The sequence below is a fragment of the Canis lupus genome, chromosome 29, assembly GCF_003254725.2.
Source record: "Canis lupus dingo isolate Sandy chromosome 29, ASM325472v2, whole genome shotgun sequence".
Taxonomy (NCBI): Eukaryota; Metazoa; Chordata; class Mammalia; order Carnivora; family Canidae; genus Canis; species Canis lupus.
Genome location: NC_064271.1, coordinates 23,750,129 through 23,773,504, shown reverse-complemented (window position 1 = coordinate 23,773,504; position 23,376 = coordinate 23,750,129). Strand labels below are relative to the sequence as shown.

Genomic DNA, 23,376 nt, shown 5'->3' with positions numbered 1-23,376 from the left:
GAGTCTCTTATGTTCTCACACCCTCACTGATATTTCCCACTCATTTTCCCTCCTTTCCCCTTTATTCCCTTTCACTATTTTTTATATTCCCCAAATGAATGAGACCATATAATGTTTGTCCTTCTCCGATTGACTTATTTCACTCAGCATAATACCCTCCAGTTCCATCCACGTTGAAGCAAATGGTGGGTATTTGTCGTTTCTAATGGCTGAAGAATATTCCATTGTGTACATAGACCACATCTTCTTTATCCATTCATCTTTCGGTGGACACCGAGGCTCCTTCCACAGTTTGGCTACTGTAGACATTGCTGCTATAAACATTGGGGTGCAGGTGTCCTAAGGTCCATATATTTTAAAATAAAATTTGTGTATATTTGTGATATGTGTGGCTCCAGGTCAGTGATCCTTCTTGCCCATGCCTAAGGGTGGTACTATCTATGTACTATTTATGTCACTCCTTTGCTGGAACTATTTGATCTTTCCTCATTTACACCAAATAAAATCCAAACATCTAAGACAGGAAATATGACTCTTCCTGCTCCTTCCCATCTTTCTAGAGTTATCTGTCATTGCTCCTTAAATCCATACCTTTGCTCTATACTAATTTTTTCATACTTTCCAAACCAGTTATATCTCTGCACATGGTATTGTCTTCTGGGAATCCTCTTTCCCCAATTTATTGCCTGGGCCATTTCTACTTACTCTTGAAATTCCTTATCAAACATCGCCTATTTTCAGGAAACCCCGCTGGGATTAATCACCCCCGCCCCCCCGGGTTTAATCACCCCTCCCCCCTGGTGTCAGTATAGCATGGCACTTAAGAACACGGGTTCTGAAATCAGATTGCCCACATTTAGATCCTCATCCTACCACTAACTAGGTATGCAACCTTGAGCAAATAATTTAACCTCCCTGTGCCCCAAGCCCCTTATCTGTAAAATAGAAATTGGAATAATACCTACTCATTGTTGTGAGGGTGAAAAAAAACACCCTGAATAAATGTTAATTCATTATAATGCCATCCAGACACTATGATTGACTCATGGTGGATAATCAATACATATTTTTGAATGTCTGGATCAAGGTCATGCTTTCTAGGATATTCACAAGTCACAATGGAATAGAAACAAGAGAATTGATCTAGCTTTAAAATTTTACCTCAGAGTCTCCAGTGATCTGACCATTGGTGTCCAGATGACCTGAAAGTCAAAATTAGGACACTGGAAATAGTCTGATACAAATATTTCCATTTGAAATTTGGAGTACTTGGTGGAATTCAGGAAAGTTATCAGATGAATGGTTGTCATTTAAAGGATATATACTGTATATTAGGAACTCAGACCCTAATTTATGACGCCTTAGGGAGGAAGACAGAAAAAAAAAAGAAAGCAAGGTAGAGAGTCCCATTATCATTCACAGATGTTGATTGTCTATTGTATTTCAGAAATTATGCCAGAACTGAGTTTTCATTAGAACTCCAGACCTGAATGGAAACTGTACTACTCATCAGAAGGGGCTCAAGTTTAGTAGAGAGAGCACAGCTGCCCTGGCTATCCTAACTGGTAATCCTGTTTCCTGGACCTTATTTGCAAGGAGGTAGACAAATTGAACAATGTAGGAGCCCTGCAGATGTCCATCAGTCACTGGATTTGAGGAAAAAGAATCTGCCTTTGGCTGTTAGCATGCTCTACATCTCAGCCAAAATTGTTTATTTAATTGGAATGTGCTAAGAAGAAAGTGGAAGCCCAAATGTATGGAGCTAGGTATTTGCAAAGTCTCTGGAAATGAGGCAGAGACGTTTTAAATAGCTGTGTCAGAACTTTAATCCAATTCCGAATTCTGAACTTGTGCTTTTACCATTTTAAAACATACCTGGCCTCATCATTTACTGGAATAAATGTGTTGTAGGGAGTAAAAGTGGAGTAGTAAATTGTGTTTCTATTAAATCCTTTTTCAACATTTTTTCTTATAAATGTGGTGACGTGTTTCTACCAGCACAGCAAGGGAGGACATTTCAGCATCAACATGTCAAAACAAAATGTAGATAACAGCTATTTCATTTTAACCTTACAAAATCCTGAAAGGGAAGGAAGCTACATATGATTGCCTCTTGTTCTCTGTGTAGAAAGGAAAATGAAGCACAGTGGGGTCAAGTAATTTGTCAAAGGTCACCAAGTGAGTTGGTGAGACTAACAGTCTTCCAATATGCTTTCCACCAGACCATGTTAGACCTAAAAGGTCATGGATACACACTAGTTTCCAAGTCTGAATTGAATTTTGGAGTGTGGAACCAGGTGACTAATGGAGAAATAGTGTTTGGATACCATGTTGTTGAGCTTGGAAGAAACAGTCCTATTTAAGCCAATGACTGAAACTGAGGGAATAACCTGATGGAAGACTTAATGTTCCAAAGCCAAGTGCTGCCTGCCTATGTCAAGATACATGCAGTTTTACCTCTGCACTAAAGAGAGAAACATCTGTTACAATGGAGCTACTCCAATGCAAGGAAGATGAGAAAAATGTTGATTAGAACACTGACAATATCCAGCTAATTCCATAAAAATGCACTACTACATAAAAACAATTTTATTTGTCATAAAAACTGCTGGATTAACCAGGTGGCATTGTTGGATGCAAATCTGGCTTTTCCCTTTGCACAGTAGATATTTAAATGTCAACAGATGATTCCTCCAAGTCCCTTTCACTTCTGTGGTTTATGGAAATGTTTAATTAGCTTTATTGACATTCCATCATCGAAACTGCTAAGGTTGGAACTCCAAACATAGTAAATTTACAGAGGGAAATTTATCTTTTATATATCTACATTTTAAATATCTTTACAAAGAGTGATAAAGAATATGTCCTTTCTATTTTCACCTCTTAATGTAGGTGTAATTTTCTAGTCTGGTTGCTTGGATCAGCAAGTAAAGTTGTTTTGGGAGGACTTCTTTGTTGACTAACCCAAGAATCTATGTAAAGAGATAGAGATCACAGGAATGCCACATTTCTTTCCCCACTTGATGTCTTGTTCCTCACTCATGCCTGCACTAGTGTCTGCCTCATGAGGAGGGTGAGCACTGTGACTGCACTGATTTAATATGTGCACTTCACTGCCTTTCTTTCCAGTGAGATGTTATATACCGTCAGGGGACTTGGTCCATGTCCAGTGTCAGAGCTCCAACCCAAGTTTTCTCTAAGTTAGGTCTTCATAGTTACTTTTAAAAATAAGGTTGACACAAAGTTCTGTGATATTTAAAAAATGTATTATTTGCACGTTAAGTTAAAAAAAATGTGTTCCAAACTCAAAGAGAAATTATTTTTGTATTTGCAGACAACTGAGAGATGGATTTAGGGATTAATGTGTATTTGTGGTCTAATGCAGTAAATTATGCTTTTTACTAAACCTCAAGTCAACTACTAGGGTCTATCAGAATGGATTATATATATTCATACACATATGAAAAGAAAATGAGATTAGATAAAAATGTTTTCATTAAAGCTCATAGCCAATAGTGACATATTTGACTTTATTAAGGCAATACACACAGAAATTTACACAAACAAATGTTTGCACAACCAATGCATCTAAGAATATGCATACACAATGGAGAAAATAGGCTGGGAATATGGAAGAAGACAGGCTATTCGAGATCATGCAGGCACTGATTCTTATTCTCCTCCAACACGGTAATGACAAGATTTTTTTGATGCTGTGCTTGTTTCAAGACCTAAAAGAACTCAGAATAAATGTTTCCCTAAACAGAAGCACTCAATTATTATATTATATACAACAGTATATATATTTATATACAACAGTAATATAAGCTCAGAGTATGCAAGGATAATACAGTGGTGAGTACTGACCTTTTTGGATATAGTTAGACCTCACCTCCATGAGATAGTTACTGGGAATGAAGTGCTCTCATTAAGGACTCTCATCAACTAACGGAAGCTCTCTTGATTTTAATTAAATTCGTTTTCTTGGCTAAATGAGTCTTCTTCCAATCTGATATTTTACAGAAATGTTGCATACATTACATTGAGATGTATGGGTCAACCCTCTTGGGTAGGTTGCATATAACAGTAAATGAAACAGCACAAAAGAATCTCACCAGGTACTTAACACAATCAGGTTTCTCCCATTGCCTCACATTTGTATTGTAAAAGGCTGAATGCCCACCTATGTTTCTAGTTATCTGTTGGCTAAACACTAAAAGGAAAATCACATAGTTTTTCTCATCTTTATTACTTATTTTTGCTAATCAATGAATAATAAATAAAATCAAACTCCAAAGAGATTGTCAGTTTTAGGCCATCAATAAGATACATTCTTTCAGTAGAACACAAATGAAGAGAATTTGTGCTTTAATTTATTTGTTTATTTAGATATTCAGATAGGCACATCACTACAGTAATGAGAATTTCTATAGATTGGTTTGCCTTATAAGACATCTTTGCTCCTTTCAAAACTATGAGGTCACTTTTACTATCATGACTTTACAGATAAGAAAACCAAAGCTCTGGAAGTTAACTGATTTTTCATAAGTAAACACCTATTGAAATTGACTAAAGTGGGACTCAAACTCAAGTACATTGATGCCGTATTCCATAAGCCCTCCATTATACTATACTTGTTAATTTTTTAAAAGATTTATTTATTTGAAAGTAAGAGAGAGAAAGAGAGTAGCGCATTGGCAAGGGGGGGGGAGGGCGAGGGAGAAAATCTCCATAGATTCTCTGCTGAGCACCGAGCCTGACACAACTCTTGATCTTGCCACTCTGAAATCATTACTTCAGCTGAAATCAAGAGTCAGTCTCTCAACCGACTAAGCCACCCAGGTACCCCCTTACTTATTAATTTTTATATCTGTATTCTCAGCTACAGAAAATGTGGCATGACGTAAAATAGTGGTGGTATAATTTCTAAGAGATAGAAACACCCAAAATAGTGGTTCCAAAGACTGCCAAAACTTAGTTCATCGTCACACCTGACTGTAAGACAGGTTTATGAATATAGCATTCATTCTGGGGGCCATATGCCATGGTCAGTAACAGGTAAATAAAAAAGACATAAGGATAGATTATGGCATTTTTTTGCCATATAATGGGAAATAATTTTTGATTCTTTGAATGGTGCCTTAAGAGACCCCATTTATGTATGTAATACAATTTCCAATAAAAGTTCTTAAAGATGGAAAGGAAAAAAGATTTGCAAATTCTAAAATTAAATTATTTTAAAATTAAATTATTTTAAAATTAAATTATTAAATTATTTTAAACAATAATTTTACCACAGGCTAGGGCAGCCCTGGTGGTGCAGCGGTTTAGCGCCGCCTGCAGCCCAGGGCGTGATCCTGGAGACCCGGGATCGAGTCCCACATCAGGCTCCCTGCATGGAGCCTGCTCCTCCCTCTGCCTGTGTCTCTGCCTCTCTCTCTCTCTCTCTAGCTGTGTCTCTATGAATAAATAAATAAAATCTTAAAAAAAATTTTTTTACCACAGGCTATTCTTGGTCCCTTGGAGTTTAATTTCATGTTTTCACTTGTATATTGCATAAGTTTAATGGGTAGAGGGTTATTTATAACATCTATTTTTATACAGTTTTTAGTTGAAATTCATGATTATTTGAAATTTAAGTAAATAATATCAGTGCTGCTAAATGTGCAGATGTGAAAAAACAAAAAATGGCAATCTTACATTCTACAAGTATATTGATAATTGGCTTCAGAAAAAGTAGTGAAGACAGTTCTTTGTTCATTTAATTTGAATATCTAAAGGAGTTATACTCTTGGAATATCTCTCAATCATCAGAAAATAGTTATGGTTGGAAAGGAATGCCTTGCCAATGGGCCATAGCCAGGTTAACTGGACATGCATTCTTTTGGGATTCCTACATTTTTCTCTTCAATGAAAATATAAAGAGGCAGAATGGCATCTTGATGCCAAAATGTAAGACATTTTACATTCCTCCATCTCAAATTTGTCTTCAAATGACTGGTCAGAAAACAGATTGATCAATTCTTCTGAACTACACATTTTCTGGCTTTGTTTTGTTTATGGACTATGAAAGATTTCTCTGCATGTATTTTTCTTTTGGCATCAGTCCAATATCTTACTTTTATGCATCACTTTAACATCAAACTACAGGGATTTTCTGACATAGGCTATGGGAAAATTCTGAGGGAGCAAGGTCAATATTAATATTAAAATTTAAATTACATTTATTTCAGTTCTAGTTTTCTCCTCTTAAAAATTAGCTGTTATTGGGGTGCCCGGATGGCTCGGTTGGTTAAACACCTGCCTTTGGCTCAAGTGATGATCTCAGGGTCCTAGAACTGAGCCCCACATTGAGCTCCCTGCTCAGCAGAGAGTCTGCTTGTCCCTCTTCCTCTCCCTCTGCATCTTCCTGCTATTTGTGTTCTTTCTCATAAATAAATAAATAAATCTCTTTTAAGAAAATAAAAAAGGTGAAGAGGAAGAGAAAACAATGAGTTCCAGGTCCCTAACACCTCTATAAGTGGAGCTTCCAGAAATCTCTAGTTGTACTTTGAGTTGCTACGCAATTATTTATATGATTAAACACAATATTACTTAAACACAAAACTTCAGTCTAAGGCCATGTTTTCTCCCTCTCATCTATTCTCAATGCAACTGCAGAGGATCTGTTTAAAATCTGTCCTGTCATTGATATGCTCAGAACTTTGTAGCAACTCCTTACTTCACTCAGATAAAAAGCCAACATTCATATGATGGCCTAATATCCCTCTCCTGCATATGAACCCACCACCTCTTGACTTTACCTCCTTTCTTCTCCTTCACTAACTCAACTCCAGCCATGGTCACCTCTTTGCTATTATTTGAACAGAGCCAGCATCTTTCCATCTTTAGGCCCTTGATTTAGCTCTTTTCAGTCCCAAAAAAGATTTCCCCTCAAATAAATTTACTTATTTCACTATTCATCCTCTTCCTCAAGTTTCTGCTCAACTATTATCTTCATAATGTGGCCTTCCTTGACCACCTATTTAATTTACTCTCCACCCAGTCCTCTGACAACCTCTTTGCCTTGCCTTTTTAAATTAGTACTTACTATCTTCTAAAATGCTATACAATTTATCTATTTACTATATACATTAATTTACTTGTTTAATGTCTTTTTCTTTCCTACAATATAAGTTCCACAAGGACAAGGATCTTTGGCTTGTCCTCTTTGTTATCAAAAAGGCCTTACATGGTGCCTGACATAATTGTGGATGCTCAATATTTGCTCCATGTGCTCCATAATTGTGGAGTTGAATGAATGAATATAACCAACCTTCTACTCCTAAATACCCTGCTCACTCTCTTTTTGTTTATTACTACCTTTCTGTTTCTTTCTTTCTCTGTCTCACACATGCATACTCACACACATATTAACTCAAAAACATAGTAGCTCTTCATTTAAAATCTTAGATCCTGATTAAGTGGGTATACAGCTGGAAGTAGCAAATGGATACTTAGCTCCACAACAGAACTCTCTACTACAGAAAGTCTATTGTAGAAATAAGTGAAGACCAATCAAATAAGCAGAAGCAAAAACGTTATTCAGAGTTAGAGCAAGGAATTCAGCCATCATCACTTCTGGGTTTGGCAGATTCAAAGGCAGGCAGAGGAATAGAAGGGAAGCCTTTTACCCTGAGTGAAAGCTGTTAGCAGAGAGAAGATGAAGATGAGCTAACCAGAAGTGGGTCATTTTATGTGATTTCTTGGGGGGTACAAATGTGCTTTCTCTGCTTGGTAGAAAGTCAGACAAAAATTATAAAACCTTGCAGTTACTAATCAAGTCTAGTCTTTTTGGTTTGATTGTTACTATTTGGCTCTTGGATTGTTACTTGAGATCCAAGTCTGACCTCTTACAAGTTTGATTTATAGATAGCAGGCTGAATTCCTGAAGGGCTATTTACTGTACATAATGGATTTGTTTCCTCAGCTGGTTGTTTCAGGCTGTGGGTCTATACTGTGTATGGTCTTGCTGCTGTTCCATTGTAGTTCAGCCTCACTATATATAAAACAAATGGATACATAGAAGGCCTTTTAAAAGATGGAAAAACAGTGCATATCTACCCATCTATTAAGGGAATTAATTTTAAATGGTCTCTAAATAATCTTTTTAACAACCATTATCACTTTTCAAATTCTCTTGACTTCCAGAATCTCAGAGTATCACTTATAGGCTGGAATTAAAAAAAAAAATCCTAAATGAAATCTTTTTGGTCTCCACTGAGGTTTTTCTCATTTGGTTATCAACATTTTTGACAGTAAACCACTCAGATGTATTTGAGGATGAGGTAACAATCCATGGATCACGTAAGTACTGTGCTGAGACCTCTATTCATTGGCTTCTACCATCCTTTCTTACTCTACTTCAATTTGGTTTCCATACTGCGACCATCAAAATATGTAAAATCTAGAGTGAAGGCATATCTTACTAAAACATCACCTCATTTAGTCCCTTCATTGATTTATTATTGCTCTAAGAGTAGAATTACAAGATCATTAATATGACCAACCACATCCATAGATGGCTTGTTGGCTTTACTTTCCTTTTCAGCTTCTCCTCAGCCCCAAACCCCTGGTTTTGTTCTAATTACTCTGGGAACAGCCCCTTCTGCTGGCTACATTCCCTCTCACCATATAGGGTTTCCTTGCACTTTTTCAGTTCCTAAAGCTTCTCTCCATCTCACCCCTGCCATTGTTTTGATTAGATAACTTATTCTCATGTTATAGATGTCAGCTTAGGCTTTAACCCTTTTACTAGCTTTCTATTTCTCTGTTTATGTCTATCATAGCATCTTAACAGTTATTAAGAACCAGACAAATAAATGTTATGTTTGTCTTCTCCACTAGACTGAAACTTTGGAAAGAAGGCAGCTACTATGTTTTTTTTTTTTTTTTTCAAGATTTTATTTATTTATTCATGAGAGACACACACACACAGAGAGAGAGGGGCAGAGACACAGGCAGAGGGAGAGGAAGATGCAGGCCCCATGCAGGGAGCCTGACATGGGACTCGATCCCGGGTCTCCAGGATCATGCCCTGGGCCAAAGGTGGCACTAAACTGCTGAGCCACCCAGGCTGCCCTACACTATTTTCACCTTGGTGCCGAACACAGTTCCTGACACATAATAAATACTCAACAAACGATGATGAGTGAAGGAATCAATTAATGAGTGTTAAGAACACACACAAGAGTAAGACAGGGACAGTAATATGAAGGAGCTTACAGTCTAGACAGGAGTTAAAATAAATTAGACATAAATAGTACAAAGTAGTCTACAGAGTACTATGAAATAATCATAGACCAGGGAACAATTAACTGCAAGAAGAAAGTCAGCTTCTCAAAGAATATGTTCCTTGAATGGGTTTAGAGTAGGAGTTTTTCAGATGCTGAAGAAGTGAAAATCAGTGACACCCACTTATCTATGATCATGGTAACACAGACTTCATATATAAAGTATTTTTTTGTAATTTTGGGATCTGCAACTATTCCTGATCCTCCATAAGAGTGCTCCTCTGTTCATTGGACATGATGATTTATGGTTGAGTCATAAACTATATAAAATATTTTGAAAAGAAATAATGACATTTCTTTTAAAAGGAATTAAATAGCGATTTCCTTTACTATTCTTAGTGTAAATTAAAAAGGGGAAAAAGGAAAAGAATAATCTTCCACAATGCTAATAAATCAAGTTATTCAAAGCTATTCTTTGATGGATAGAGAAATATTGAACTAGGCAAAGTAAGATCTGAAAACTCAGAAAAAGTTTGGTTATGAGAGACAGGGCTTTCTTAGGTTTTTCCTCCAGCGCTCAGTCAACCTTGCCATTCCCAGTTCAAGAGGAAAAAACAACACTCTGCAAGTTGCTGCTAAAAGTACAAACTTTCCTTATTTCCAAAATATTTCTTCTTTGAAGAACTGTATATTTAAAAGCCAACAGTCTTATACTCTTAGAGTGCTGCCTTTTCAAATAGTAGCATTTATAGCAGAGATTCACTTGCCCCAAATGTTAAATATGTCCAAAGCTTTTAGGAGTTGACATATTTTAGGTAATTCTGTACTCAAGTGTTAGTCTTTAACACATGATATCTCTTTTTATATGATGTAAGTCGATAAATGTAATAATGTTGCCCAATTCACAGATTTGCTCCTGATAAATAACAAATTCTTTTAACTTTGCAATGATGATCTATTACCAACAACTGTATTTTAGAAGGCCCCTGAAGATAAATACAATGTAATGAGTTCCCTTTAAGTCTTTACTTACAGACAAAATATCATATATTCCTAATCCCATCTGAATATTCAACACATTTTTCCAATGCTTCTACCTGATTAAATTTCAGCTGAGTCTACTACAGAGAGTAGTATTTGCAACCTCATTGGAAAAAGTGAGGCAGATGTTGAAACACAAACTGAACAGAACTGGCATTTGAAGGTTTTTCAAATTTTTCTACCTCTAATATTATTGTCATGGAAATGAGAGAAGGACTGATGACAATGTCTTTTTAGTAAGAGTCCAGCAGTACTCTGTCTGATGTGCCAATCAAGAGCTGAGACATCTAAATATCTTAAGCCCGAAGGGAAGGGTTTACACTTCCTTTTTATCTCCTTTAATGCCTAGTCATATATTAACCTTAATCAGCTTTTTATGTGCTGATAAATGTCACTCTATTTGCAGAGAATAAAAAAAAAAATCAAGCCTTCCACTTCAAGATAAATAAATCTTGACTAGGCTATATATTGAACAAAAGACAATATGTGCAAAGGCTTTCTATGGGGATAAATTTTTGAATGGAAGCTTAATGCTCTTGGTATTGCTTTTTAGCATTGTCTCAGAGCCAACTTGGAAGGCCGTGTGTATACATTCCCATTCCCTGTGGAAATGATCTACTAATATATTGTAAGGAAGATATATCTGTATCTAACTCTAAATCTATCCATAAAGTGTTTTAATTGCCACATTTATCTCTACTGTACCAATTGTTGATTGTGCACTCAGTGAAACTAAGTAGAATGATTAATTTTTACGTTTTCCCATATTTTGTATTATTGATTTGTGGAAAAGTTACTTTTACAAATAGACTTATTAAGCAAGCGCCATTCTTAGTGTTTCACTGCTATGACTTCTGTGTATTAGCTGAGTATGTGACCTATTTTTTTTTTTTTTTTTAAGGAACTTCTGAGTAAGAACACCCACACAGCTGGATGATCTAACTTGACTTTCTGCCGAGGTCCACACTCAAACTTTTCTTACAGTTCTCTGTGAACATTAGGTGTCAGCATAGGGCAATTTACTGCAATTATCCCCAGCATGCCATTTCCCAAATTAGCATAAAGTCATACAAATTTTATTTTTTGCTTTCTTGATCAATAACCATCTAAAATAGTCTCCTTGTTATTTTCTCATTCTTTCTTTGCCTACTTTATATTTTACAGTGCTAGCTATGATGCCAGAGGCTGAGTTAAATTACTGGGGCCTAATTTTCTTTTACTTAGAGATAGATTTCGTCTATTTACATAAAAAAAAAATAAAAGAAATGAAGATCAAGGAAATGCTTCCTTACCTATGATGATATATACATATGTAGGTGTGTGTGTGTGTATATATACATATATACACATACATACATATATACATATATACACATATATATTGCTATTCATTAAAACATATTTTGTGTAGGTATATATTAAATATACATATTAGAGCATTCTTTAAATTTATTTTTTAATCAAAATTAAATGTGCACATATTCAAAATATAATTCTAAGACTTTTTATGAAAAACAGGAGTCCCTATCTGCCTCCTCTAATTTCCTTTCTACAGAGGCATTTCACTTTTCCAGATTGATAGCATTTACATTTATAGATCTAAGCAACGTACATATAATCTTACATCTCAATTTTTTTCTATTTTAGACATTATTTTTAAAAAAGATTTATTATGTATTTATTCATGAAAGACATAGAGAGAGAGAGGCAAAGACACAGGCAGAGGGAGAAGCAGGCTCCACACAGGGAGCCCAATGTGGGATTCGATCCTGGGACTCCCAAATGAGGCCCTGGACCGAAGGAGGCGCTAAACCACTGAGCCACCCGGGCTGCCCTATTTTAGACATTATTAATTAAATTCCCATAATCAAAGAAAGAGATTTCACTCTCTCCCATTTCCTCCTCCACTACACCACATCCTAGATTTCCCCTCCCATTATAATTACTCTTAAAGCACAATTTATAGCTAAGTCATATTTACTCTATAGCATGTCCTTTCTTGTACAAAATTGTGTTGTCCCTGAAAGTAACAAAGATCTCTTTATTATTTCCTCATTTGCTCAGTTCTATATAATTATCTCCATTTCATCTCCAAATTCCAATGGAAAGTGTAAAATTCTTCTTAACACATTTTAGTTCAGAAATGTTTAACAGTTTTATTAAGATATAATTTATATACCATACATTTCACCTATATGAAGTGTATGATTCAATGGCTTTTATAATATTCAGATGTGTGCATCCATCACCACAATCTATTTTAGAAGACTTTCATCACTTCAGAAAGAAATGATACTTCTTACCCATCACTTTCCAACCCCCATTACTCCCAGCCCTAGGTAACTGTTCATCTATTTTCTGTCTCGATAGATTTGCTATTCTGGACTTTTCACATATATGGAAAAACGCAGTATGTGGTCCTAAGTGACCACTTTCTTGTATTACTGATGCCTCCACTATTATTTCTGATGTCAGTTCTTCCTCTTTCTGGTCTGGTTAAAAATTTGTCAATTTTGTTTATTTTTTTCAAGAAACCAACTTTTGTTCTATTGTTTTTCTATATTCTACTTCTTTTATCTCCACTTTAATTTTTATTATTTCCTTTCTTCTGCTAACTTTGAGTTTGGCTTGCTCTTCTTTTTCTTGTTATTTACAGTTTAACCTAGGTTCTTGATTTAGCATTTTTTTAACATAAGCAGATATAGCTATAAAATAACCTCAGAGCACTCCTTTTGCTAAATCTCGTAAGTTCCAGTATATTGGGTTTTCACTTTTATTCACCTCTAAATATCTCCTAATTTACCTAATTTATGATCTTCTTTAATCCACTGGTTAAAAGTCTGCTGTTTAGTTTCTACACATCCATAAATTTCTCAATTTTTCTTCTGTGATTGATTTCTAGTTTAATTCCATTGTGTTTAGAGAAGATATTTTGGGTGATTTCAGTCTTTTTAAATGTAATGAGACTTGTTTTGTGGCTTAGCATACAGTCTACGCTAAGGCTGTTCCACATGCACCTAAGAAGAATGTGTATTTGCTGTTGTTGGGTGGAGTGTTCTGTGCATGACTGTCAGATCAAATTAATTTTTGGTGGTGTTCAAGTCCTGTATTTCTTGACTGATCTTCTAATTGTTCTATTCATTACTGAAAATGGGGTATTAAATCTTCAACTGTTATTTAAGAACTGTCTATTCTTTTAATTTTGCCAAGTTTTGTTTCATATATTTAAGGCCTTATTACTAAGTACATATATGTATACAATTATGTATTTTTGATAGATTGATCCTTTTATCAATATATAATATTGTTCATTGCCTCTTGCAACAATGTTTTCCATAAAAGCTTATTTGTTCTAATATTAGCATAGCCACTTCAGTACTTTTTATGGTTTGCATGGAATATATTTTTCCATCTTTTTCTTTCAATCTATTAGTTTCTTTGACTCTTAAGGGAGTCTCTTATCCATTCCTCTAATTTCTATCCTTTAATTAAAAATTTTATTCATTCACTTTTTAAGTTAATAACATAAGCAAGAACCTACTTCTGCATTTTGCTATTTATTTTCTATATATCTTTTTGTTGTTGTTCTGTATTCCTCCATTTATGCCTTAATTTTATTTCTTCCTGTCACATACCATTATGATTCCCTTCTCAGTTCTTTTTGTGAATATTTGATATTATATTCTTAGTTGTTACCTCCTTTTTTTTTTTTAGTGGTTACCTTTGAAAGTATAATTAACATCTTAAACTTGTAACAACCTAGTTTGAGATTATACCAACTTAGCTTCAATAGTTTGCAAAAATCTCTGCTGCTATATATCTCCATTCCTTTCCTTTTACAGTGTTATTTTCACAAATTACAACATTGTATGTGCCTATTAACAATAGATTTATAATTATTGTTTTTTGCATTTGTCTTCTAAATTATAAAGAAACAAAAAGAGAAGTTACAAACCAAAAATACAATAATACTGGTTTTTATATTTATATATTGTTATCTTTACCTGTATTCTTTATTCCTTCATATGGCTTCAAGTTATTTTCCAGCATCCTTTTATTTCACCCTGAAGGACTCACTAGCATGTGTACAGGGGACGACTATTAGCAATGGTTTCCCTCAACTATTGTTTCTCTGGGAATGTTTTAAATCTTCTTACATTTTCCAGGATAGTATGCCAGATATAAAATTCCTGGCTCACAGTTTTTCTTTTTTACTCTTTTCTTTCCTTTTTTCTTTTCTTTCAGTGTCTGATAGATATCACCCCACTGCCTTCTGGCCTCCATAGTTTCTGATAAAAGAGTGAAATGTTAATCTTGTATAGATTTCCTTTTATGTTATGATTTGCTTCTGAGGCTTTAAAAATTCTCTGTCTTTATTATTTGATAGTTTGATTATAATGTGTCTATACATGAATGTCCATTAGCTTATCCAATTTGGAATTCATTGAGCTTCTTGTATGTTTAGATTCATAATTTTCATCAACCTTGGAAAGATTCTGGACATTATTTCTTCAAATACTTTTGTCTCATTCTCTCTCATTTTCTTCTGAACTCCTATTACGTATATGTTTGTGTATTTGATGGTGTCTACAATGTCTGAGGCTCTGTTCAATTTTTTTCTGATACTTCAAATAGACAAATTAATTGACCTAACTTTAAATGTACTATTTCTTTCTGTGGCTTGCTCATATTTGCTTTTGAACTCCTACAGTGAATGTTCCATTTCAGTTATTATGCTTTTCAGCTCCAAAATTTCTTTTTGGTTCCTTATTGTAATTTCTCTCTCCTTATTGATACTCTCCATTTGCTGAGATATTGTTCTCCTGCTTTCCTTTAGCTCTCTGTCCATGGTTTCCTTAATCTGTTCAGGCATATGTAAGATAATTGATTTAAAGTCTCTGTCTTGTTAAGTCCAATGCTTATGTTACATCAGGAGCAGTTTCTGTTAATCTCCCTCCCCCTTTTTATTTCCCGTGAATGGGTCACAGTTTCTCATTTTTTGGAATAGCTCATAATGTATTGTTGAAAACTGGACATGTTGAAGATTTATCTATTTATTTGAGAAAGAGAGTAAGCAGGGGGAGGGGCAAAGGGAGAGGGACAAGTAGACTCTGCACTTGAATGAGGAGCCTGATGCAGTGCTCCATCCCAGGACCCTGAGATCATGCCCTGACCCAAAGCTAAGGGTCAGATGCTCAACCAACTGAGCCACCCAGGTGCCCCCAAAACTGGACATTTTGAATGGTATAGTATGGAAACACTGGAAATCAGATTCTACATCATTACAGAATTTTTTGTTTATGCTTTGTGTGGAGCTGTAACTGTTTAGCAACTTTTCTAAACTTTTTTGGGAAAGATTGTTATTTTTTTTAATCATGTGTGGTTTCTGAAGTCTCTTTTCTTTTAGCTTAGTGTTAGCTATTGGTTTGACAAATATTTCCATAAATGCCTTGAGTGAAAAACTAAAAAAAAAAAAAAATGAAGCAAGAGAAATTTAAAAATCCTTTTTGGCAAAACATTCCTTTAGCATATGGCCAATTAATTTACAACTCTGCCTTAGTTTCTTCCCCCCACCCAGGTTTACCGAGATAGAATTGCCATATAACATTGTGCAAGTTTGTGTACCACATAATGATTTGAAACACATACATATATTGCAGAATGATTACCACAATAAAATTAGTTACATCCACTGCCTGACATACTAACAATGTTGTCTGTGTTGTGGATGTGTGTGTCCACATATGTGTTTTGTGGTGAGAACATTTAAGATGTAGTCTGTTAGCAATTTTCAAGTATAAAATACGGTATTGTTGGGAAGCCTGGGTGGCTCAGCGGTTTAGTGCTGCCTTCGGCCCAGGGCATGATCCTGGAGCCCCAGGATCGAGTCCCATGTTGGGCTCCCTGCATGGAGCCTGCTTCTCCCTCTGCCTGTGTCTTTGCCTCTCTCTCTCTCTCTCTCTGTCTCTCATTAATAAATAAAATATTTTAAAAATATATGGTATTGTTAACTATAGTCACATGTTGTACATTAGACTAGATCCTCAAAATGTATTCAACTTATAAGCGGTAGTTTGTACCCTTTGAGCAACATCTCTCCACTTATCCACCCGATAGCACTTGACAACACTATTCTGCTCTCTGTTTCTATGAATTTGGCTTTAGATTCTAAATATAAATGAGATCACATAATATTTGTCTTTCTCTGATTAATTTCACTTAGCATAATGCCCTCAGAGTCCATCCATATTGTTACAAATAATTTTCTCTTTCATACCTGAAATATATATATATTTTTTCACATTTTCCTTATGCATTCATCCATTGATTGACACATGTCATTTCCATATCTTGGCTATTGTGGATACTGCTGTAATGAACATGGGGTGCAGATATCCCTTCAAGATTGTAATTTCATTTCCTTTGGATACATACCCAAAAGTGGGGTTGCTAGATCACATAGTAGTTCCATTTTTATTTTTTTGAAGAATCTTCAAGCTGGTTTCTGTAGTAGTTCCAATTTAAATTTCTTCCAACAGTGCACAAGGGTTCCCTCTTTTCAACATGCCTGCCAACACTTATTTTCTTGTATTTTTTGATAATAGTTACTATTATGAGTACAAGAAGCTGGCTCATCATGGTTTTGATTTGCACTTTTCTGATAACTAGAAATATTGAACACCTTTTCACCTATTGGTCATTTGCATGTCTTCTTTAGAAAAGGTCTATTCAGATTCTTTGCTAATTTTTTAATCGGTTCTTTTTTTTTAATCATTGAATTGTGAGTTTATTATATATTTTGGATATTAATCCCTTATCAGATGTGTAGTTGACAAATATTTCCTCTCTTTCTGTAGGTTGCCTTTTAATTTTGTTGATTCTTTTTTTTTTTTTTTTTTTTACTGTGCAGGAGGTCTTATTTTGATGTAGTTCTACTAGTTAATTTTTACTTTTGTTGCCTGTGCTTTTGGTATCATATCCAAAAAATTGTCAAGAACAATGTCAAAGAACTTTTTTCCTTGCTTTCTTTTAGGAGTTTTATAGTTTCAGATTTTACATTTAAGTCTAACCCATTTCAAATTACTTTTGTGAGTGATGTAAATTAGGGGTCCAATTTCATTCCCTTGCATATAAATATCCAGTTTTCCCAACACCATTTATTGAAGAAATTATGCTTTTCCCATTGAGTATTCTTGGCTCCCTTATCAAATATGAGTTGGTTATTTATATAGGAGATTGTGTTTGGGCTCTTGATTCTGTTGTTTGTCTATGGTCTGTTTTTATGCCAATACTATACTGTTTTAATTACTATAGCTTTGTAATAAAGTTTGAAATCAGAAAGTATGAGGTCTCCAGCATTTTTTTTCTAGATATTTTTAGTTATTTGGTCTTTTATAATTCCACAAATATTTTAGAATTTCATTCCTATCTCTGTGAAACATGCCATTGAAATTGTAATAGGCATTACAATGAATATGTAGATAGATGGCTTTGGATAGGAAGAAAACTTTAGCAATATTAATTTTTCTTATCTACAAACATGAGATACTTTACCACTTACTTGTGTCTCCTCCAATTTCTTTCCAATATCTTATAGTTTTCACTGTACAGATCTTTCACTTCCTTGGTTAAATTTACTTCTAACCATTTCCTTAAATTTCTTTTTTCTTAAAGGTTTTATTTATTTATTTATTTGAGAGAGAGTGTGTGTGAGTGAGAGAGATGGAGCAGAGGAAGAGGGAGAGGGAGAAGCAGGCTCCCTGTTGAGCGCTTAGTACTATGATCAATAGGAGTGGTGAAATGGGGCACCCTTGTTATGTTCCTTATTATAGAGGGAAAGCTTGCAACCTTTCACTGATGAATATGATTTTAGCCATGGGCTTGTCATATGTCATACTATGGTGAGTTATATTCCATCTAAAACCAATTTGTTGATAGTTTTTATCATGAAAGGATGTTGAAATTTGTCACATGCCTTTTCTGCATCTATTGATATCTCCATATGATTTTTATTCTTCATTTTATTAAAGTGATTACTGCACTTATTGATTCCCATATGTTCAATCATCCTTGCATTCCACACATATATCCATCCCACTTCATCTTGGTGTATGATCCTTTTAATGCGCTGTTGAATTGGGTTTGCTAGTATTTTGTTGAGAAGTTTTGCATCTGTATTCATCAGGGATATAGGCCTATAGTTTTCTTTTCTTGTAGTACCCTTATCTAATTTTGGCACCAGGGTAATGCTGTCCTTCCAAAATTAATTTGGGAGTGTTTCCTCTTTCTCAATTTTTTGGAAGACTTTGAGAAGAATTGGTATTAATTCTTTAAATGTTTGGTAGAATTCACCAGTGAAACTATCTTTTCCTGACCTTTCTTTGTTGGAAGTTCTGAATTACTGATTAAATAAATTACCGTACTCATTATAGTTCTGTCCAGATTTTCTATTTCTTCATCATTAAGTCCTGTTAGATTGTGTATTTGTAGGAATTTATCCATTTCTTCTAGGTTATTTATTTTGGCATATAATTGTTCATAGTATTCTATATTCAGAATTCAGTATTTATGATCCTTTACATTTCTGTGATATCAGTTGTAATGTCTGTTCTTTCATTTATGATTTTGTGTCTTTATTATGTCAGTCTAGCTGAAGGTTTGTTAATTTCCATATGAGATCTTTTCTCTTAATGTAGGTGCTTAGCACTCAAACCTATCCTCTTAAAATTGCTTCTGATGCATCCCATAAGTCTTGATATGTTGTTTCCATTTTTATTTGCTTCAAGATACTTTTCAATTTTTCTTTTTTACTTCTTCTTTGACTCACTGGTTTTTCAGTAGTATGTTAATTTCCATGTTTTGTGAATTTTCCAGTTTTCTTCCAGCCATTGATTATTATTTCATACTACTGTGCTCAGCAAAGATACTTGGTATGATTCCTATTGTTCCTACCTCCCAGTCATCAGCACACCTCAGTATTCTGGGTGGAGTGAGAAAGAAATGGGTCTCTGTCCTGTGTTCAATACATCTGAGAAGCCAGGTGTTCACTCACATGCTCTTATTTTTCTAAATGAGAATGTTTCTCTTGGCACTGAGCTGTACCACCTACAGAAGGAATAATGCTGGTAATGTGGAACTGTTCCTCCTAGCCTCCTCATTGCATTTCATCTGTGATTCCCACCCCCCACCAAAATATGCTAGAAGTTCTCCTTTGGACTACTAGACTTTCATAAAAGATGCTCTCAAACATGGATGACTGTCAAAATCAGTGCCCTTGGGGGAAAGATGGTAGAAACTCTTTTAATTCTCCATTTGATTCTTTACTTCTTGTTTGCACTGACCATAATGATCTGCCAGACGTGAAAGCATATGCTCTTGTCCAGTGTTTTCTGAGCACACATACTGCCCTGTGTATGTACGTGGCCTTCTAGATTTTCCAGTGTATACAGATGCTTTTAAAATCCTTATGCACCAAAATGTCACACTCTCCAGCTTTTCTATCCAGACTTTAAGCATGTCTATTGTTTTCTACAACTGTTATTTTATTCCCAAATGAACAAGTTCATTTGCCTTTCATTTGTGTTTCTGATGAACATGCAGAAGGCACTTCTCTGCACTTTGACAGTTCTGAGTTAGGTGAAATGAAGTTTAGATCCTTGCATCAGTCCTCCAGGGAGCCTACAGACAGATTAAAAAGAGACAAACACAATTCCTAGGGAACAAGGTCCACTCTGCTCCTTTTGGAACCAGGTCCTCACACCAGGAACATAGGCTGCGATTTTCAAGACTGCTAACATCCTGGAGAGTAGAGTAGAACAATGGTAAGTTAAAATGCCCAAAACCTCTCCTACCATGTTTCAGTGGCTTGTCTCCTAGTTAAACATTCGCTTGTTTGCTTTAAACCTTTGACTATCTTCCAGAATTCCTTATAAGGTTGAGTCTGACAGATTTGCCAGTTTTTCAGTGTTTATAGTCAGGGACAGGCCCCTGGAGTTCGTGCTGTTCAATTTTTGCTGACTTCACTCCTGCTATATTTTATAGTCTATCATGTTAAGCATATTATATTAAAATTTTCAAAGGTCAAGAAACAGACTTTTAACTATAAGGAACAAACTGATGTATACCAGAGGGGAGATAAGTGTGTTGGGTGGGGAGGGTTAAATAGGTGATAGGTATTAAGGAGTACACTCTTGATGAGCACCAGGTATTGTGTGTGGGTGCTGAATCAGTACATTGTACACCTGAAACTAATATTACACTGTATATGAACTAACTGGAATTTAAATAAAAACTTAAAAAAATAAAGCAATATCCAACACATGAAAAAATAAATAAAATTTGCGAAGGTCCTGAGATCTGGAAATTGCTAAAGTTAATATAAGAAATCAATATCTGGGAGTGCCTGTGTGGCTCAGTTGGTAAGCTTCTGCCTTCTTCTCAGATCATGATCCCAGCATCAATCCCAGGATCCTAGATCAAGCCCTGTGTCTGGCTCTCTGTTCAGCAGGGAGCTTGCTAATCCCTCTTCCTCTGCCTGCTGCTCCCCCTGCTTGTGGGTGCTCTCTCTCTCTCTCTCCCTCTCTCTCTCTCTCTCTCTAATAAATAAATAAAATCTTAAAAGAAAGAAAAGAAGTCAGCCTCTGGAGGTGGAATCCCTGGGGCACCTTACAAAAGCAAACACAAAACTATTCTAGAGTTTTATTCTGTGTACCCCCAACCCTAGCTCTACAGGATTACCCCACACAAAGCCTCACCAATGATTAGCACACATATGAAAGTCAATAATAAATAAACACATGAAGGAAAGTCTACCATAAATAAGATTTAGAAGACTCAACTATAACAAGATTGGATAATCATGATCCTTAAAAAACAGAAATATTGTTTAAGAGTGTTTTAAATTTGATATGATTACATTAATTATACTGATCCAGATGACAGGATCTCAAGATTTCAGGGGTTATACACATTAAGCTTAAAATAAAGCTAAATAATATGATATAGCAGGAGAAACAAAGCATAGACAAACATTAAAGAGGTCTGAGACTTCCCAGTGCAGCTCTCAGGATACTTTCTCATCAGACAGGAGACAGTAGGATACATTATTTTGCTGCCCATCATTGCATTGCTCAAATTATTCATGGCTGCTCATCTACTGTAATGAAGAAGCCATCCAAAGACCAAATGTGGTTATGCAATTTCTGGTTCTGGCTGTCTTTATTTGTGTGTTTGTTTATAAACTTGTTTTTGTTTGTTTGTTGATGGGCTTCAACCTACTCCATTTGGACTTTCCTCTTTTTTTTTTTTTTAAGATATATTTGAGACAGAGAGATAGAGAGAGAGAGAAAGCATGCAGCATGTGAGTGCATAAGCAAGCATAAAGAGAGGCAGAAGGAGAGAGAGAAGTCAACTGCCTGCTGAGTGTGGAGCCCCGAGCAACTCCATCTGAGATCATCACCTGAGCTGAAATTAAGACCAGAAGCTTAACCGACTGAGCCACCCAGGCACCCCTGGACTTTCCTCCTTCTTAGGATCTTCTACTGTGCAGCACCCTATGCTAAGGTACCTCTTATGGTCCAGTCTATAAGGCTCATCTTCCGAATCATACTTCTAGTTCATTGGCTTTTATCCAAAAATCTATACAAATCCCTTATCATATCCTTATTTTTATGACTTAGTTCCTCCGATACCATAAGGAACACACTTTTAATTCTACCCATTGAGCAGACTTATCTTTACCTTCTTTATTTAGTGTAGAACCAATTAACTGTCATAATGCTTTCCAGACTGAATGTTGTCCTTCTAGCTTGGAACTACTGTCTGTAAACCATGATGCTTGTTTGGCTTCCTTGAGAAATGATCATAGGGGGACACCTGGGTGGCTCAGTGGTTGAGCGCCTGCCTTCAGCCCAGGATGTGATCCCAGAGTCCCAGGATTGAGTCCCACATAGGGCTCCCTTATGGAGCCTGCTTCTCCCTCTGCCTATGTCTCTGCCTCTCTCTCTCTCTCTCTCTCTCTCTCTCTCTGTGTTTCTTATGAATAAATAAATAGAATCTTTAAAAAAAATTATCATAGGGTGTAAGGCCCTTCAGCTACAGGGTTAGGTAACTCTGCTCAGGGGATCTAATAACCCAAAGGCATGGAAGCCACATTTATGTATTCAGTGGTCCATTTCCATTTGATGAGTATCTGTTGGATTTCTTTTCCTGTTAGAATGTTGTTTTTACATGCTGCATGCCATAATGTGTATTTCAGATCTCAAAATAATTTTACATCTTTCTGTAATAGAAGCAGGTTTAACTAAAGCACAATAACAGGTGAACAATTGTTTGTCAGAGACTAGAGCTGGGAATTGCATTAGGAAAATTTCAAGTCCAAAATCTCAGTGGGTACCACTGGGAGGCAGCAACAAGCTTTTGGCCAAGGCCTCAGCAAGTATGGTTGAAGTTGCTGACACTTTGATTATTTGATCATCATTGAGGTTGTATGACTCCAGAAGGATCCATTAGGTCATGGCTTTTTGACACCCCATGGTAGGCTGCCATTGTTCAGAGCCCCATTCAAATTCAGTTTTTCTTTTCTTTTCTTTTTTTTTTTTTTTTTCTGGTAACTTTGTGAGTAGGGGCTAATTTTATGAAACAAAACAAATTAATTTTAGTTTCAATTTTTGAGCTGGCAGAAAACAGTAGCTTATTTTTGGTTGTTTGAGGAATGTTGCTAATGTCTGTGGCCCAAGTAATTCTTACGAATGTTACCACGTATTCTTGAACCTACATTTTTAGCTGGCTACAGCTAGCTGGTCTCTGGTAGTGATTGACACGATTAATCAGCACTTTTAATCGCTTTAACATCTCCACTTCAGATGGAGATCAGCATTCTATCATCAATAAAATGTATACCAGCACATTTCAATTGGATCAAATTGAACCAGTTATGGTACTAAGCAGAATTTAAATAACCCTATGGAGGCTCAGTAAATCTGTATTGGATTCTGCCCAACATGAATAGACAATGATTTTTTAAAATTGAAGTATAATTGACACACAATGTTACATTACATTA

At 35.5% G+C, this 23,376-nt stretch overlaps 1 long non-coding RNA gene across 2 annotated transcripts in view; it reads left to right on the top strand.

Annotated features, from left to right (window-relative positions):
• Nucleotides 1-23,376, top strand: part of LOC118352813 (uncharacterized) — a 79,971-nt gene that overhangs the window by 43,602 nt on the left and 12,993 nt on the right. For both annotated transcript variants that reach the window (XR_007407178.1, XR_007407177.1), the window contains exon 3: nucleotides 21,626-21,875. This is a non-coding gene — a long non-coding RNA (uncharacterized LOC118352813). The remainder of the gene's footprint in view (nucleotides 1-21,625; nucleotides 21,876-23,376) is intronic.